Source organism: Bufo gargarizans, chromosome 3 (genome assembly GCF_014858855.1).
Source record: "Bufo gargarizans isolate SCDJY-AF-19 chromosome 3, ASM1485885v1, whole genome shotgun sequence".
Lineage (NCBI taxonomy): Eukaryota > Metazoa > Chordata > Amphibia > Anura > Bufonidae > Bufo > Bufo gargarizans.
This window is the reverse complement of record NC_058082.1, coordinates 480,855,314-480,874,229: the sequence shown is the minus strand read 5'-3', so window position 1 is coordinate 480,874,229 and position 18,916 is coordinate 480,855,314. Positions and strand designations below refer to the sequence as shown.

The 18,916-nt window shown below is 44.3% G+C and overlaps 1 protein-coding gene across 1 annotated transcript in view; it reads right to left on the bottom strand.

Moving 5' to 3' along the window:
• NEK8 (NIMA related kinase 8) overlaps window positions 1-18,916 on the bottom strand; it is a 112,042-nt gene that overhangs the window by 25,251 nt on the left and 67,875 nt on the right. The gene's annotated exons all lie outside the window — the stretch shown is intronic.

The window sequence follows — 18,916 nt, the reverse complement described above, 5'->3', positions numbered from 1 at the left end:
CACTTCTAATCCGCATGCAAATGAGTCTGTGAAGGTGCCCAGGGGCGGCGTTGCAACGGCCAGTGCCCAGGCCCCTGGGTCATTTTCATACGAAGGCACTCCCCCTCCGCCGCGTCTGCCCGCCCTTAGTCTCTGTTCTAACCTCCCTCCTCCTGTCCGTAATCCCTCGCATGAGCCGATGAACGCGATATCGGCGCGTGCGCATTGAATGTGCACTGTCGGGCTGGGGCATCGCAGTTTAGCGTGCACATTTGGCATCCCTTTAAGCCATTTCCGTGTGAGATCTGTCTTTTTAGATGGAAAAAAAGTACTGCAGAATAGGACATGTTCTTCCTTGTGCGGTGCGGTGTCGTGGACCCAGAAGCCCATCTTTTGCCGTATATTGCCAATCGTGGACCCATTCGAGTCGACAGGTCCGCACCGCAGAATAGCGTTCAGACAGCTGGTGCCCGTGTTTTGTGGACCTACTGTTTGCGGTCCACAACACGTGCAGGGAGGCCATACGGTCGTCTGAATGAGGCCTTAAGGGGTATTCTGACTTCAAAATATTTTTACCCCATCCCCAGAATAGGACATCAATATCAGATTAGTGGGGATACAACTCTCGGCACCGCTGCCTGAAGAAGCCATGGCACTAGTCTTCACGCCTTCTACATAGCAGCGGTGGGGCAGGGTAATTACAGCTTGGTGCCATTCAAGTGAACGGAGTGAAGCTGTAACTATCCAACCTGCACACCATTTACATGAGGTCACAGATTTGCACTAATGTTATTTTCTCTTTAAGCCTCATGCACATATTGCAGATTTTGTCAGTCATCTTTATTTGCAAGCCAACACCAGCAGTGTACCCTAAACATTGGGGAAATATAATAGAAAAATGTATACATCTACTTCTAATTTTGGCTTCAAAATACAGATTGCTACTGGGATTGAGGTTGTTCTGAGGACACATGCAGTGTTATTATGGCTCTATACTAGTTTTCTGTCTTACTTCAGTCACACAACCTGCAATTGCTTTCTCCAAGTCACTAACTATATAGTCTTTGGGGGTTAATTATCTTGAGGGGAAAATTTGTTAGTTGCAGCCCAACATTATCTACTGTTGTACAATTCTTTTAGTCCAACACTTTTTTTTCTTGAGATCTTACAAAAAACTTGAGTGAGTGATGTAAAAGTGCAAAATGTCAAAAACTTTTTTGAGCAATAAAGGGGGTTATCCAACCCCTAAAATGCATGCCTACGCGCTCGGGCCCCTCACACAGATAGTACTTACCTCGCTCCCCGGCACCCGAGTGGCTTCTGATGCCCGCCGCTGCATCCGGCGTCGGGTGGTCAGCCAATAGCAGACCGCGACGGGAACGAGCCTCCCTAGCATCGTGGGTGATACTAGGGAGGCTCATTCCCGTCGTGGCCCCCCCCTTCCCGGATGTTTTCATCTACACGACGCTTTGTGATCTAAGATTTATGACTGGTGTGTACTGTCCATAAGAATAGAGTGAGAATAACAATATCGTTCAGGGGAAAATAAAAGCAGTTTCAATGTTAAATAGCTTATATAACACTCATCTGAAGAATTCCAGCCAAAAAAACCCTTGGCAAGCTATTGCATGTAAATGTAGCAGTATGTGACTGTGCCGTTATCATTCGCCTAAACAAGCTGGCATTGTAAATCCGCTCCAAGAGAAGCATTTCTTATTAATTAGATGGTACTGCTTTGCAAACATTCCTGTTCTTGTTTTGCAATCTGTAGCATATGCTTTTCTTTTAGCAATATGGCGCTTGCCGAATACACACAATGACAGATTTTAGTCTGTGACTAAATATATGACTCGTAACGTATATAGTTATTGCCCTCATGCACTGCACCGTATATCTGCTCAATACAACCTCTGACTATAGAGCCTCAGGCCTCATGCACACGACCAGCCGTGCCCGTATTCCGCATGGTATCACTGATGCGGACTCTTTCAAACTGAATGGGTCAGAAATCCGGAAGGTACGGTGCAGTGTGGAGTCGGAACGGATCAGAAGCCCGCGGAAGCACTACGGAGTGCTTCTGTGGGTTTTCTGTCCATGCCTCTGGACCTCAAAAAAGTAGTGTATGCACTATTTTTTGCGGTGCGGACCGTCGGATGAGGATCCCGGACTGCGCTGGATCCCCTCAGCTAGTGATGGCCTACCCCTAAGGATAGGCCATCATTTAATAAGAGGTCACATAGAGATGCGCGTACTGAAAACACCCACCTCCTGGTGCTCGATATTGCCTGCCAGCAAAGGAATAAAATATGATTTTATCAACAACCATGGCGCCGACTGTGAGGAGGAAGGTATCTTTTTAAACTGCAGGATCACCCCTATCAGGCTATGTGCCTGGTTTAATAGGGGTGATCCGGGTGACAGAGCTTCTTAAATAGAGCTCTGATATACAGTGCTATATCAGACAAAGCAATTTCTGCCAAAGCACATGTCGGTGTGGACACCTTCTGAGATGTCATCCTAATATGGGTTAATTAATATACTATTCTGTAATCCCCCTGGTTTATAAGCACTTTCTAAGGGTCTATTCACACCTCCATAACTGTTTTGCCGTCCGCAAATTGCGGATCCACAAAACACGGACACCGGCTATGTGCGTTACGCATTTTGTGGACCGCACATGGCTGGTACTATGATGGAAATGCCTTTATTTGTCCGTGGCTGCAGACAAGAATAAGACATGTTCTATTTTTTTTGCGGGTCCGCGAAACGGAAGTGCGGATGCGGACAGCACACAGTGTGCTGTCCGCATCTTTTGCGGCCCCATTGAAAATAAATGGGTTTGCACCCGTTCCGCAAAATTGCACAACGGATGCGGACCGATTTCGTGGACGTGTGAATGGACAGTAACTGGAATTAATGGTTTTTGCTATTTGACACAGTGAGAGGTTTGGTCTGAGAAAACAGGTATTTTCCTCCCAGCATGTGCTGCTGGGCTGATTTACAGCCGGGTGAGATCAAATACCGGATCGGATTTTAAGTTCCGGTCTGGGTTTTGGCAGCACTTGAGAGCTGGAGAGCTGAGACCCATGTGTCAGGGGAACAGGCCGCCTAAAGCCTGTATTTGGACTTTCTGCCACCAAGATGACTTTTTGTTATAATAACTTGCCATTGGGTGTGAAGTAACACCAACACTGCAAAAGTGACGTTTTGTTTTTGGCACCATGTGTAAATAAACACTGAAGTTTGAATTACGTACTTGTATTTTGCTTCTGTACTGCGCCCGCTTATCCTAACTACCAGAGCGAATCCCCACAATTGGTTTAGGATGCGGGCAAGCGCAGAGAGGCAGGCGTAAGCACCGAAATATTGTTGTTTTTGTTTTTCTTCACCGGGCACAGTTGTATCTTTTGCATTAAACCCGTCTGCAGAAGCCACCTTGACGCTTGGTAGATGGGCCCAAGACAAGTTTGATCAAAATGTGCACTAAGAGCTTCTATTGATCCATTTATAGTAGGTATAATACCACTTGAATTTAGAATGATCCTCATTTCTCAGCTTTACTGCTTATGTGTGCAGCCATTATTTTTTTATCAACTATGTTTGCTTTATGGATATGCACCTATGACTATGAATAAGAATGTGCTATTCTAAATTTTCTTGTAGTATTTATTGAGGGTAGCGCCTCTGGGTGTGAAGTAACACCAACACTTCAAAAGTGACGTTTTGTTTTTGGCACCATGTGTGAATGAGTTTGAATTACGAACTTGTATTTTGCTTCTGTACTGCGCCCGCTTATCCTAACTACCAGAGTGCATCCCCACAATTGGTGGAGGATATGGGCAAGCGCAAAGAGGCAGACGTAAGCGCCAAAATAGTGTTGTTGTTTTGTTTTTGTTTTCCGCCGGGGACGGTTGTATGTCTTGCATTAAAGCCGTTAAATTTCAACCCATGACCCTTGACAAAATGGAGGCGGTAATGAAGGCACTCGTTGATGCTAACAAACAGCAGCAAGAAACAAAACTGCAACAGCGGGAGGCTAACAGGCAGCAGCAAGAAACAAACCGGCTGCTGCTACAACACGTGATGGCTTTGCAGACAGCAGGAGCAAACCCCCAGCGTCCACGATGCCTGGAAAGTGGTCCGTGAAGCGATCCACAAGATGACACCCGCAGATGACGTCGAAACCTACCTGGCGATGTACGAGAAGGTGGCCACAAGGGAGAAGCTACCCCGAGACCTGTGGGCTGAGGTTGTCACTCCGTTCCTGGCATCTGAATACCAGCGGGTCTATTTCGACTTGCTGGACGATCAAGCGGCCGACTACCAGAAAGTCAAGGGTGAGATTCTGGCAAGAGTGGGGGTGAATGTGTTGGTCCGGGCCCAGCAGGTGCATCAGTGGGGGTTAAACCCGGCTGAGCATGCAAGACCCCTGTATTATAACTTACTTCACCTCTTGCAAAAATGGCTACAGCCTGACGTGCTGAGTCCCATGGCTATGCTGGACCGTATGTTAGCCGATATGTTCTGAGGGCTTTGCCATACCATCTCCAGCACTGGATCGGTCAGGTGTCTCCTGGCAATGCCCTTGAGATGGTGGACCTGGTGGAACGCTATGAAGCTATCAGGAATCTAAAGGAGGGTTCTGTCGGGAGGGGGTTGGCATACCCGGGAAATCTCCACCCCAGGCCTGGGGATTTCAGACGATAAAACCCACCCGGGATGTACCCAAGGCGGACCTGGCTCTGATAGTCTGCTAGCGGTGTCAGGAGCCTGGCCATGTAAGGGCTGACTGTCCCCATCGTGTTGAGCCCATGGACACCAACTATGGCTACCGTCAGTCGCTATATGCAAGGAGGCTGAGAGCAACAGGTACCCCAGAGTCTCTAGATCACTTGTGCCAGGTGGAAATTGGAGACAATCCGGCGGAGGTTCTGCTGGACTCAGGGAGTCTGGTGACCCTAGTAAGGGTTACCCTGGTGCAGTCCACTGAGTATGCTGGCTGGAAAGTCAGGGTGATGTGCATCCACAGAGACTTAAAAGACTACCCCACCGCGCGGATGTCTCTAACCACGATGGCCGGTAGATGGACCCACAAGGTCGCTGTCGCCACAAATCTACATTATGAACTCATAATAGAGAGAGACTTCCCGAGCTTCTGGCACTGTTGCCTGCTACGAGAATTACTGATACCCATGAGACAGGGGTAACCCCAGCAGAGTGGCCTTGCTCAGGGGGGAGACCACAAGCCTGGGAACCTGAGGCCGAAGGGCCAGCGGTAGAGATGACCACCACTTCGGTGGAAGAGGGGGAGACAACCCCGCTAACTGTGATGGTGGGAGACGTGGAGGACTTGCTGCCGGGTCCTGAATTGGCAGACCTCAATGTCTCCGGGAATAATTTTGGTACCGCACAACAACGGGACCCAACCCTATCCCGAGCCTGGGAGAATGTGTTAATAGTAGATGGTGAACCACAACAACCTGGGGCCGAGTCAGTGTTTCCCCGTTTTGTGGTTAATCAGGGTATGCTGTATCGGGTAAACCAACTATGGGGTAAGCATATTGAACAGTTAAGGTTCTGTAACGATTTTAGTAAACTGATGAGCTCATCGAGAGATTAGGACAAGCCCGGTATTTTTCTGTTTTGGACCTCACAAAAGGGTACTGGCAGGTGCCCTTAACGGAGGCTGCCAAAGAGAAAACTGCCTTCATCACACCAGAGGGGCTGTATTAGTACAAGGTGCTACCCTTTGGTCTTCATGGTGCCACTTTTCAACGGCTTATGGACATTGTGCTGCGTCCACATCGTCTGTACGTTTCGGCTTACCTGGACGATATTGTCATCCACAGTACCGACTGGAAAAATCACCTACCCAAAGTACAGGCTGTAGTGGACTCCCTTCGGAAGGCGGGACTAACCGCTAACCCAAAAATATGTGCAATAGGGTTAGAGGAGACTAAGTACCTGGGGTATGTCATTGGGCGCAGAGTCTTCAAACCCCAAGTGAATAAAATCCAGATTGACGGCAGCATCTCCATACAAAAAGGTTCTTTTTTCACAGTGGGTCCATGATAAGCATGCGTACAAACGCACCAGTAAAAAATGCTACGTTTTGGCCACATGGCAGCCTTTCTTAATCATAACATGAAGTGAAATACAGGGGTTTAAATAGTGCTCATACTCCTCCCCTCAACTAAATATTTCAATTTATTTTAGCTCCAACTCGATATTAGTATCCGCCCAAATAAATAAAAATGTCATTGATATAGCGCCACCAGCACAGGATCCTCTCCATAAACTCTGACTGGTACACCAGCCTGTCCTCCACTCCCACCATATAGATGTTAGGGTACTTTCACACTAGCGTTTTTCTTTTCCGGCATAGAGTTCCGTCACAGGGGCTCTATACCGGAAAAGAACTGATCAGGCATATCCCCATGCATTCTGAATGGAGAGTAATCCGTTCAGTTTGCATCAGGATGTCTTCAGTTCAGTCGTTTTGACTGATCAGGCAAAAGAGAAAATCGTAGCATGCTACGGTTTTCTCTCCGGCGAAAAAAACTGAAGACATGCCTGAACGCCGGATCCGGCATTTTTTCCCATAGGAATGTATTAGCGCCGGATCCGGCATTCAGAATACCGGAATGCCGGATCCGTCGTTCCGGCATGCGCATGCGCAGATCGGTAAAAATGAGAAAAATGTACAGGACGGATCCGTCGGTCCGCATGACAAGCGGAGAGATGGATCCGTCCTTGCAATGCATTTGTGAGACGGATCCGCATCCGGATCCGTCTCACAAATGCTTTCAGTCAGCAGCAGATCGGCGGATCCGGCGGCCAGTTCCGACGACGGAACTGCCCGCCGGATCACACTGCCGCAAGTGTGAAAGTAGCCTGAGCAAAAGTTGGGGCCACATGTGACCCCATCGCGGTTCCGGGCTTCTGTTGGTAAAAGGAATCCACAAAAAGGAAATAATTCCTCCTGAGGACCACTTCGAGGAGCTGGAGGATTAACTGTGCACCAGTCGGAGAGAACCCCGTGCCGTCTAGCGCCATACTGACTGCCCTCAATCCGTCTTCATGTTCAATATATGTATATAAAGAAACAACATCAAAAGAAACTAAATAAAATTGTTCCGGTAACACTACATCTCTCATTTTCAACAAAAAATGACTTGTATCCCTAATAAAGGGGCTTCAATAGCATATTTTCTGAGTATCCTATCAAGGAATATTGCTATGGTGTTGAAGACAAAGGGGTTATAGGGTATTGTACCTTCAAATATTCAACCAATTCCTTATAAATAATCTTTTCATCCAAGTCTTTCTCCACAATATCTGCTATAAGATCCAGAATTTTGGGCTTGGGATCAGTCCTCAGCCGCTCATACACCTCAACATCCTCCAACTGTCTAAACACTTCATTTTTGTACTTTATAGTGTCTAAAACCACCACCGCTCCACCTTTTTTGGCAGGTTTTATAGTTATAGCCTTGCTGTTCTCTAAATTCCTAAGGGCCTCATTCTCTCGCCTGGACATATTATATGAACTACTTCTCAATTCATTATCATTTAATGTTTTAATTTGTTTAGTGACAATTTCAATGTAAGTCTTTATAATGTGGTTATTATGAGGAGGAGAAAAATAACTCTTATTCCTCAAATCTAGATCCTTCAAACATGAGCAAAATACCCCTTCAGACGTAATCGTCTAAAGAATCTCTGAAGGTCAAGTTCTATTTCAAACCAGTTGCTATTAGTAACTGGACTGTAAGAGAGTCCACGGCTCAAAACCTTAATCTCATCAGATGTTAACTCCACCGAGGATATATTCACTACCAAATTATTTATTTCTGTGTATTCCGTCTCGTTGTAAGCCCTTGTGTCCCCTTGATCCGTGATTGCTGTCCTTGTGGAGGTATATTTCTTCTGGGGACTGCGTTGTTTCCTTCCGCCCCTCCTATATTTCCTCCTTTTCTTTGCTTGTCTAAAAAAACTGATTGGGCCGATTTGGAATCACAGGTGGTAAATCCAAAGCTCAAATTTTCTACCTTTTCTTCTCCTAGGTTTCCCATCAGTTTGATTGCTCTGCCAATTGTACACCTTCCCAGATTAATAGTCCTTTAGGTCACGGTGCCATTTATCTCTTTTTGCTCTCTCCACCTCTACTCTGTGGCGTCGAACATATTGTGCAAGCTTCTCTTTATGGGTCGTGAACTAATCAACCCCTAATAGATGCTGTATCTGGGTTGTCAGAGTTAGGAGGGTCTTTTTTATATTCTCTACCTCCTTCTGTAGATATTTAATGTTAAGCAAAATAATTTCAAACAAATATTTATTGCTGACCAACTCAAACTTCTTGCAAAAATCACTATTATTAGGAAACATTTAGGAGGTAAGTGAGATCTCAATCCCCGTGGGATCCTCTGCATTTTAAAGTATTCCCGTAAATGTAATTCAATAGTGGTTAGTCTCTTAGACTCTTGTTCATATTTCTTTTTTAGGAGATCAATAGAGGGTGTACTTAAAAAAGATACATCACTTTTCTCCTCATTGATGAGTCTATGTATGTCTTCCTCAGTGTACAAACACATATTCATGACCAAAGTGCTGGAATATCCCCCGTGCACGCTCACCAGATCCAGAAATAGGGTAAAATTGTGTTGGAGAGCAGCACCAATGACCTTGAAGAGGTATTCAGGAATGCATCAGCTCGTCCTTGACCTCAGATCCATTCGGTCATTAGAATAGCATACAAAATCCAGATTGACGGCAGCATCTCCATACAAAAAGGTTCTTTATTCACAGTGGGTCTATGATAAGCATGTGTACAAAGTAAAAAATGCAACGTTTCGGCTACATGGCAGCCTGTCTCAAGCATAACATGAAGTGTAATACAGGGGTTTAAATAGTGCTCATACTCAACTAATTATTCCAATTAATTATGCAAATATACATAAAATCACTGCCTCCAAACAGACATAGACTAAAGCCAGTGTATCTTATCCTATCCACTTACCAATAGTGACTCAGTGCATTAAAAACAGGTCTCGTGGGACAGAGTCATAGGTTTCACATCATGATGTACATCTAGAGGGTACGGGGTTCTTTCCGACTGGTGCACGGTTTGTCCTCCAGCTCCTAGAAGTGGTCCTCAGGAGGAATTATTTCCTTTTTGGGCATTCCTTTTACAAACAGAAGCGCGGAACCGCGATGGGGGTCACATGTGGCCCCAATTTATGCGAACATCTATATGACGGGAGTGGAGGACAGGTTGGTGTACCGGTCAGAGTTTATGGAGAGGACAAAATGTGAAAAGACGGCTCTGGATTTGTATAGAGATCCTCAAAAATGTCTCCTTTATTCGTAAATGATATTAACAGCAGACATATCCACCAGTACACAGGTTTAGTTGACGCGTTTCAGAACTACGTCCTTAGTCGTAACAACATAACAAAATGTAGCACCATATTTAAATACATTTTTAATCCTCCTTCCCACATTTTCAGGGAGGGGAGGCTGACATCATTGGTTGCTCCATTATGTTAACACCCCTCACACCTAGCACATCTAATCAAAGTAGAAAATGACTTTCCCATTGTGCAGAGACCTGAAACCCTTTAACCCCTTATAATCTATGGTCCCGATTTATTGAGATCCATGTAAAGGGCAAAATAATAAAAGGCGCAGGAAAAACACACAATGTGAACAACATGAAAACTAAAAACAGATAACATTCATTAAAAATAGATAAATAAGGCCTTCCCTTTCTTGCTATTCCTATTTCACAGTAAGGAAATATTGTATTGTATTATATTATATCACATTATATTCCATGGATCCATATGACCATAAGACAGAGCATACTGCATGTAAATGAAGACAGAAAACAAAAAAAACCTAATTATACATATGGAATATATGATACACAAATAAACAAAAGTACATTCAGATTTATTGGTAGATATACATAAGCTCCTTTTTTAAGTTTAACCCTGTGGGGACCCTACTGCTCAATCTAAAGATCCAAAATGCCTCTCGCAAGAGGAGTTTTTTGCGATGGTCACCTCCTCTTGCGGGCGCAGATACCTTTTCAATCGCAAATGCAGTAAAATTGCTGACCTTGCGAGCATGGACCTGTATAAAATGTTTTGCTGCATTTGAGACACCCAAGGCATTGGGGTTACTGATGTAGTTTAGATGTTCCAAGAGTCTGTTTTTAAATTTTCGCATGGTACTACCTATATAAATTAAATCACACTCAGAACAACGGATAATATACACAACTCCCATTGAGTTGCAATTAATATAATTTTTAATAGAAAAACAATAGGAGTGGTCTGAAGAATCAAAAGATTGTATGGGGGTCACATATCTGCAGCATTTGCATGGATTGCTCCCACATCTTGTGAACCCTCTGTAACTAAGCCAGTTGGATCCCTTTTTATCGTGTTTGGATCCGGTGCTGGATGTGAACAGAGATGGAGACAATGAGTTGGACAAAGTAGGGGGCTCTCCTTGGCACTATTTGACAGCCCAATTTCAATGCATTATATAGGATTTCGTCGTCATATAGAATAGGGAGACACCCCTTAACGATTGAACATATTTTATTGAATTCTTTGCTATATGCTATAGATAAAATCGGAGTATTTCTCCGCCTCTCCTCTCCATGTCGGCTCACATCCAGCACCTGACTCATCTTATCAAATTTATGTTCCTTGGGTCCAAAAAGCATATTATACCTATTTTTTGGGGGGCTATATTTCTACCTCTTTGCAGCATCCAGTCTGCATAGTTCCTAGCTTTTAACCTCTTGTCCACCGCACAAAATTCCTCCTCCAAAGGCATACGTAAGCTGCAATTCCTTGCAGACCATATGTATTCCCCCACAGGGATCGCCCTTATTACATGTAAGGGGTGATGACTTCTGGCATTCAGTATGGAATTACCTGCTATATTTTTCCTAAATGTTCTCCCCAGGACATCCGTGGAGTGTCAAATCCAAAAAGTCAATCCTGGATTCATTGACTATACATGTAAAACGTAAATTATAATCATTATTATTTAAATAGGTCTGTAGGTCTGGGACGGCAGACACATCGTCCGCCCATATCATGAGCAGGTCGGTCAGGCGCACACCGGGTTTCCTTAAAGACACAGCTGATGCAATATTTCCTTACTGTGAAATAGGAATAGCAAGAAAGGGAAGGCCTTATTTATCTATTTTTAATGAATGTTATCCGTTTTTAGTTTTCACGTCGTTCACATTGTGCGTTTTTCCTGCGCCTTTTATTATTTTGCCCTTTACATGGATCTCAATAAATCGGGACCATAGATTATAAGGGGTTAAAGGGTTTCAGGTCTCTGCACAATGTGATAGTCATTTTCTACTTTGATTAGATGTGCTAGGTGTGAGGGGTGTTAACATAATGGAGCAACCAATGATGTCAGCCTCCCCTCCCTGAAAATGTGGGAAGGAGGATTAAAAATGTATTTAAATATGGTGCTACATTTTGTTATGTTGTTACGACTAAGGACGTAGTTCCGAAACGTGTCAACTGAACCTGTGTACTGGTGGATATGTCTGCTGTTAATATCATTTACGAATAAAGGAGACATTTTTGAGGATCTCTATACAAATCCAGAGCCGTCACACCCCTAGGCTCTTGGAACCGGGACTACATGTATCGACCAAAGAGGTGAGCTGGAACAAGTTTGTGTGCTTATTTATGGAGGGGATCCTGTGCTGGTGGCGCTATATCGATGACATTTTTCTGATTTGGGCGGATACAAATATCGAGTTGGAGCTATTTAATCAACACCTGAATAGTGCCATTCCAGGCTTGCAATTTACTATGACAACATCCACTAATGAATTACAGTTTTTGGATGTGAGGATTTTTGTGGCTAATGGTGGAATTAAAACTGATTTGTTTCAAAAGCCCACAGATAGGAATAATCTGTTAAGGTACTATAGTGCACATCCACGACGAATGTTAGAATCACTCCCCTGGATCCAACTCCTTAGAGTTAGGGTGCATTCACACGTCCGCAATTTGGGTCCGCATTCGTTCCGCAATTTACGGACCTATTCACTTTCAATGGGGCTGGAACGGATGCGAATCTGCATTTCCGGGATCCACATCCATATTTTCGGGAACCGCATCCGTTTTTTCGGGATCCGCAATTTCGTTCCTGAAAAAAAATAGAATATGTCCTATTCTAGTCCGCAATTGCGGACCAGAAAAGTAATTTTCCATTATAGAAATGTGCGGTCCGCAAATTGCGGAAAGCACATTGCAGGTGTCTGTGTTTTGAGGATCTGCAATTTGCGGATCCACAAAACACTTACGGACGTGTGAATGGACCCTTAGAAGAGTGGTTTCAGATGATCGGATTTTTGATGCTCGAGTTGATGAAATGTGTCACAAATTTATTGTTAGAGGTTATCCTCGGAGGTTGTTGCAGAGATCGAGCGAAAAGGTTAAGGATGTTGAAAGAGAAACCATACTGCAAACTAAAACAAGATGTACGGAGGATTCCATTTGTATTCATGTTTGGTAAACATAGCGCCCACATATCCGATATTTTGAAGAGAGATTGGAGTATCCTACAGAAGGGTTTGCCCTCAATAGGATAGTTTGGAATACCTCCATTGATGGCTTACAGGAGGAATACCAATTTACATGATGGCTGGTTAAAGCGGATTTTGGGGGTAAACAGCTAGGGAGACAAAAATACTTGGCCCCCGAGGAAGATGGGGAATTTCCCCTGTTTGAATTGTTGTAAATGCAGCAATATGATCAAAGGTGACTCTTTTAATCATCCTTATACAGGGTATGTATTTAAAATTAAGAACTATTGTACATGCAGGTCACGTGATGTCATCTACATGATACAGTGCCCATGTAGCCTGATATATGTGGGCGAGACCACTATGGAAGTTAGAGAAAGAATAAATAAACATAAGAGTACGATCAGAAAAAACATGTTGGATAAACCGGTTGCTAAACCTTTTATTGAGAAAGGCCATTCGATTAATCAGTTAAGGTATAGGGTGATTGGCTCTGTGGGTTCACTGAGAAGAGAGGGGACATAGATATGATATTGAGGAAGAAAGAATTCAGATGGATTTATAATTTGAGATCATTACAACCCCATGGATTGAACATTGATTTTATTGTAAATGGAACTGAATAATGTCTATATGTCTAATCTAGTGTCAGTATGATGAAGTTGTTTTTAATATTGAGTTATATATTTTTTTATGACAGGTGGGATACTGCCATAGGTGTTTTACATCATGAATAAAGAAGCTATATGGAAATATGCCCGGGATAAGGTAATATAAAAAAAAGTCATCTGTGTCAGGTTAGGAATGATGTGTACGGGCGCTCACTTGACAGAATTATGTTCACGTGATGCGTCACGTAATCAGAGCTTGTCACATGTCCGAAAGAGTTGGAGAAAGCACTTGAGCATGCGCATTGGCGTCGGGGGAACGCTGGGATGTACATCATGATGTGAAACCTATGACTGTGTCCCACGAGACCTGTTTTAAATGCCCCCAAATGAGTCACTATTGGTAAGTGGATAGGATAAGAGACACTGGCATTGGTCTAGGTCTGTTTGGAGGCAGTTTTTTTTATATAACAACACAATTAGTTGGAATAATTAGTTGAGGGGAGGAGTATGAGCACTATTTAAACCCCTGTATTTCACTTCATGTTATGCTTAAGAAAGGCTGCCATGTAGCCGAAACGTAGCATTTTTTACTGGTGCGTTCGTACACATGCTTATCATGGACCCACTGTGAATAAAGAACCTTTTTGTATGGAGATGCTGCCGTCAGTCTGGATTTTGTATGCTATTCTAATGACCGAATGGATCTGAGGTCAAGGACGAACTGATGCATTCCTGAACAGTGATGGCCAGTTCGCAGTGTTCGGCGACGAACACATGCGATCTGCCATTTTTATTCCCAAGCCCGCCGATGCAGAGGCAAGTCCTTACCTGTGCCTGCGCCGCCAGCCGCTCTGAAACACCCGCGGTCACCGGGAGCAGGCAGTTCCGAGAACATCCTTCAAGGTCATTGGTGCTGCTCTCAAACACAATTTTACACTAGGCAAGTAACAAGCTATTACATGAGGTTTGTCCCCCACTTTGCTACGGTGGCCGCGCAATTGACAGGACTCTTGAACGGACACAAGTCAATGATGATTCGCTGGGATGATTGGGCGGAAGAGGCTTTCTCCGCTTTGAAGTCGGCCCTGTGTGGGTCCCCGGTTTTGGTGACGCCTGACTTCAAAAGGGAGTTTATAGTACAGACCGATGCCTCTGAAGTAGGCCTCGGTGCTGTACTGTCTCAGGAAGTCAACGGTGAGGAGCATCCTGTTGTCTTCCTCAGCTGTAAGCTCACCCCAGCCGAGACCCGGTATAGTATGGTGGAGAGAGAGTTCCTGGCTATCAAGTGGGCACTCGAGTCTCTCCGCTATTATTTATTGGGGAGAAAATTCCGCCTGGTGACCGACCACTCCCCTCTCAAGTGGATGAGCCAGGCCAAGGACAGAGATGCCCGGGTCACCCGATGGTTTCTCTCCCTACAAAACTTTAAGTTTTCGGTGGAACACAGGGCAGGCCGGTTACAGGGAAACATGGATGTCCTGTCCCAGGTACACTGTCTGGCATGTGTTAACCCCCTCAGGGTTGAACAAAGGGGGGGGGGGGGTATGTGACACAGTGAGAGGTTTGGTCTGGGAAAACAGGTATTTGCATGTGCTGCCAGGTGAGGTCAAATACCGGACCAGATTTAAAGATTTTTTTTAAAGATTTGTGTGAATAAACACTGAAGTTTGAATTACGAACTTGCATTTTGCCTCTGTACTGCGCCCGCTTATCCTAACTACCTGAGCGAATCCCCACAGCTAGTACAAAGTGGGGGATAGTGGGTTAAATATTGACTATATTAGATACCTTATGACCCAGTGATGCCAACCTATTTGTCCTGATTGGATAATTTTTAATCTGTGTTTGTGTTTTATAATAAAAAGTATTTTTTAACTTCTGACTGCCTGAAAAGATGCATTTTTAGAGCCTACTTAAAACTGTGGATGTTGGAAATGAATCTGATTATCCAGGGTAGAGCATTCCAGAGAACTGGTGCAGCGAGAGAAAAGTCTTATAGACCAGAGTGGGATTTAGAATATGAAGGATGTTAGTCTTTGCTTTCAGAATGAAGAGCACAGGTAGGGGTTAGGCAGAAATGAGTGAAGAGATATAGGAAGGTGTGGTCCTGTTGAGAGCTCAGAAGTAGAGGGGATAAACGCTCTGTAATATGATGCTGTATGGAGGAACCGTACAGCGGTAAGTGGTCCTAATGTTACTGAGGCTAAGGCTACTTTCACATCAGTGTTTTTGCTGGATCAGGCAGGGGATCAGCAAAAACGCTTCTGTTTTGATAATACATCCGGCTGCATCCGTTCTGAATGGATCCGGTTGTATTTTCTCTAAGGTGACCAAGACGGATTCGGCACTAAAACCATTGTCAATAGGCGTCGGATCCGTTTTCTTTTGTGTCCGAGAAAACAGATCCAGCACCACTGACTTACATTGTGTTTCATGCCAGATCCGTCTTGATCAGTATCAGTACCCAACCAAATGGAACGGAATACATTCTGGTGCACTCCGTTCAGTTTTGTCCCCATTGTCAATGAATAAGGACAAAACTGAAGCGTTTTCCTCCGGTATTGAGATCCATCATAGGAAAAGGAAAACACTGATGTGAAAGTAGCCCAAGACTTACTGGTAAAATCCACCTATAGTTATCTGTCAATTTCCTGTTTCCTTTGTCTTTATCAGGATGGTCCAGCTAGACTTCTTTGCTCTGTGCGTTGCAATTAGCATGAGAGTGGATGCAGAAAGATCCATCGCAAACGGACAGGGAGGCAGTACTATCTGTGCCATCAAAAGACTATGGGCCAGCTACCCTCTGTCCATTTTGGAGCTCCAAAAGAAAAATTTCAAATAAAAAAGACTTTGGGCCAGTTTACACTGTTTGTTTGGCGCAGAGCGTTTCCACCTCAAAATCGGCTCAAAAAACGCCTCCCATTCATTTCAATAATAAGAACCAAAACTAGCTTTTTATCCATGTGGAAAAAACAAACAGTCTCCCTTTGAAATGAATAGGAAGCATAAAAAACAGCTCCATGTGTGTCCATGCGTTTTTTTTGTATGGTTTTTAGTGTAAATCAGCACCGATAACCACAAGCTGAAAATGCAGTTTTGTATGGAAAAAAAAAAAAACGCATAAAAACACGAGAAAAACCATGCTCAATTTTGTAGGCAGGTTTGCAAAATTCGTTGTGTGAACATACCCTTTGGGTGACGGCACCAGTTGTTGTTACTCACATAACAGAGACTTGCTGGTGATGAGTATACACAAAGTCCAAGGAGAAGAAGATGGCGGTCAGACGTGGAATTCAATTATAATCTATCTTCTAGTATCTATCTAGTTTTTAATCGGTACCAAACAGAAGTGGGTTTGGAAGGGGGAACTGGCAGGGGATATGGTGAGAAATTTATAAAAAAAACAAGGAAAAGTGGATTAGTTGCAGCTTTCATTCTCCAAGGTGTCTGAAAAATGAGACGTGAAATCTATTCGGTTCCTATGGGCACTTGTTCCAGTTTTTCCTTGCACTAGTTTTGACAGAGTTCACTTAGGCCCCTTTCACACGAGCGAGTTTTCCGCGAGGGTGCAATGCGTGATGTGAACGCATAGCACCCGCACTGAATCCTGACCCATTCATTTCAATGGGTCTGTGTACATGAGCGTTGTTTTTCACGCATCATTTCTACGTTGCGTGAAAATCGCAACATGTTCTATATTCTGCGTTTTTCACGCAGCCCTGGCCCCATAGAAGTGAATGGGGCTGCGTGAAAAACGCATTGCATCCGCAAGCAAGTGCGGATGCGTTTTTCATTGAAGGTTGCTAAGAGAAGTTGTTTGTAAACTTTCCGTTTTTTATCACGTGCGTGAAAAACGCATTAAGCGCGGAAAAACTGAACGCAATCGCAGACAAAACTGAATGAATTGGCTTGCAAAATGGTGCGAGTTTCACTGAACGCACCCTGAACGCATCCGGATCTAATCAGTCATGCTTATGTGAAAGGGGCCTTAGGCCTTTCACACGGGCGTCCCGGATTTGCTACGGATGCATCGTGTGAGCATTGCGAGAAACCCGCGCGAGTGCGTGCGCAATTTCTGTCAGTTTAGACTGTGATTGCGTTGCGTTGTTCAGTTTTTATCGTGCGGGTGCAATGCGTTTTGCACACACGTGATAAAAAACTGAATGTGGTACCCAGACCCGAACCCGGACTTCTTCACTTAAGTTCGGGTTTGGGTTCGGTGTTCTGTAGATTTTATTATTTTCCTTTATAACATGGTTATAAGGGAAAATAATAGCATTCTTAATACAGAACGCTTACTAAAATGTCGATTGAGGGGTTAAAAAAAAGAAGAAGAAGAACTCTCCTTATCCACTTGATCGCGCAGCCGACATTATCTTCTTTCTTCTTCTTTCAGGACCTGCAAAAGGACCTTGGATGACGTAATAGCGCTCACCACGTGGTTAGCGTGGTGACGTCAGCGCAGGTCCTGCTGAATGAAGATAGAAGATCCTTCTATCTTCATTCAGCAGGACCTGCGCTGACGTCACCACGCTAACCACGTGGTGAGCGCTATTACGTCATCAAAGGTCCTTTTGCAGGTCCTGAAAGAAGACGATGCCGGCTGCGCGATCAAGTGGATAAGGAGAGTTCTTTTTTTTTTTTAACCCCTCAATCAACATTTTAGTAAGAGTTCTGTATTAAGAATTGTGATGAAAACCAACCTCGCCACTGGGTGGTGGAGAGGCCTGGCTACCAGCCTCTTGCCCCAGGATTATGGGCCCTCTCATCAGCCAGGCTTCCTTTGTTCACAAAGGAATTTTACTAACAATTGAACCCCTGGTCTAATTCGTGCTATTTTGGGATATGTTAAATGTCTATGTGTACTGTAAAGGGTGGGACATTGTATATTTGAGTAGTGATGTCTGTCCTATTGTCCCCACGTGTGTTTTGGCGATTTCCCTTTGTCCTGAGAGAGAATTGACTTACTCCTTGGTTGTCTCCAGGACAGAAGACACTGTGTATTCTCCTGCCTGTGATACAATTGCATCAACCCATTGTGTGGGGTAATTGTATCACAGGCAGAGGGGAGGATTTTGTGTGGGAGTGTCTGAGTGTATTGTACGTGGTTATTGGTTGTTTTTACAAAACCCTGTGGGTGGTAACCTTGTTGGAAAATGTGTATAAGTCAATGCTTGTGTGTTCAGTAAAGAGTTCCTGTTTTACCCTTCATCATGTTGAGGCTGGTGTTTGGGTAACTGATCGACACTGGGGATTGCTATACACTGAAGATTTGCTATACTCCCCTGGCTATACTATTAGCTCTTGTAAGAGCTGTTCCTGCTCTCTGGATTTAGGAGAGGTTCACCCACTGGAGCCTGGAGTCTTGTCGTAGGTCCAGGGTGGGTAGGAGACGGCGAGACCTCAACCAAGCTTCGGCGGTTTGTGGGGGTCTGCAGTGCTTACGGTGTCAAGTGGAGTGCTTGGAGTCTTCGGGAAGCACTAGGAGCATCCATCGACGGAGGTACCTGGTCAGGGTGCCAGGAGATCCGTTACAAGAATGCTATTATTGTCCCTTATAACCATGTTATAAGTGAAAATAATACAGTGAATATATTTTAATAGGGTCCGGGGTTGCTCATCCCTATCATCTCCTAGCAACCATGCATGAAAATCGCACCGCATCCGCACTTGTGTGATTTTCACACAGCCCCATTAATTTCTATGGGGCCTTCGTTGCGTGAAAAACACAGAATATAGAACATGCTGC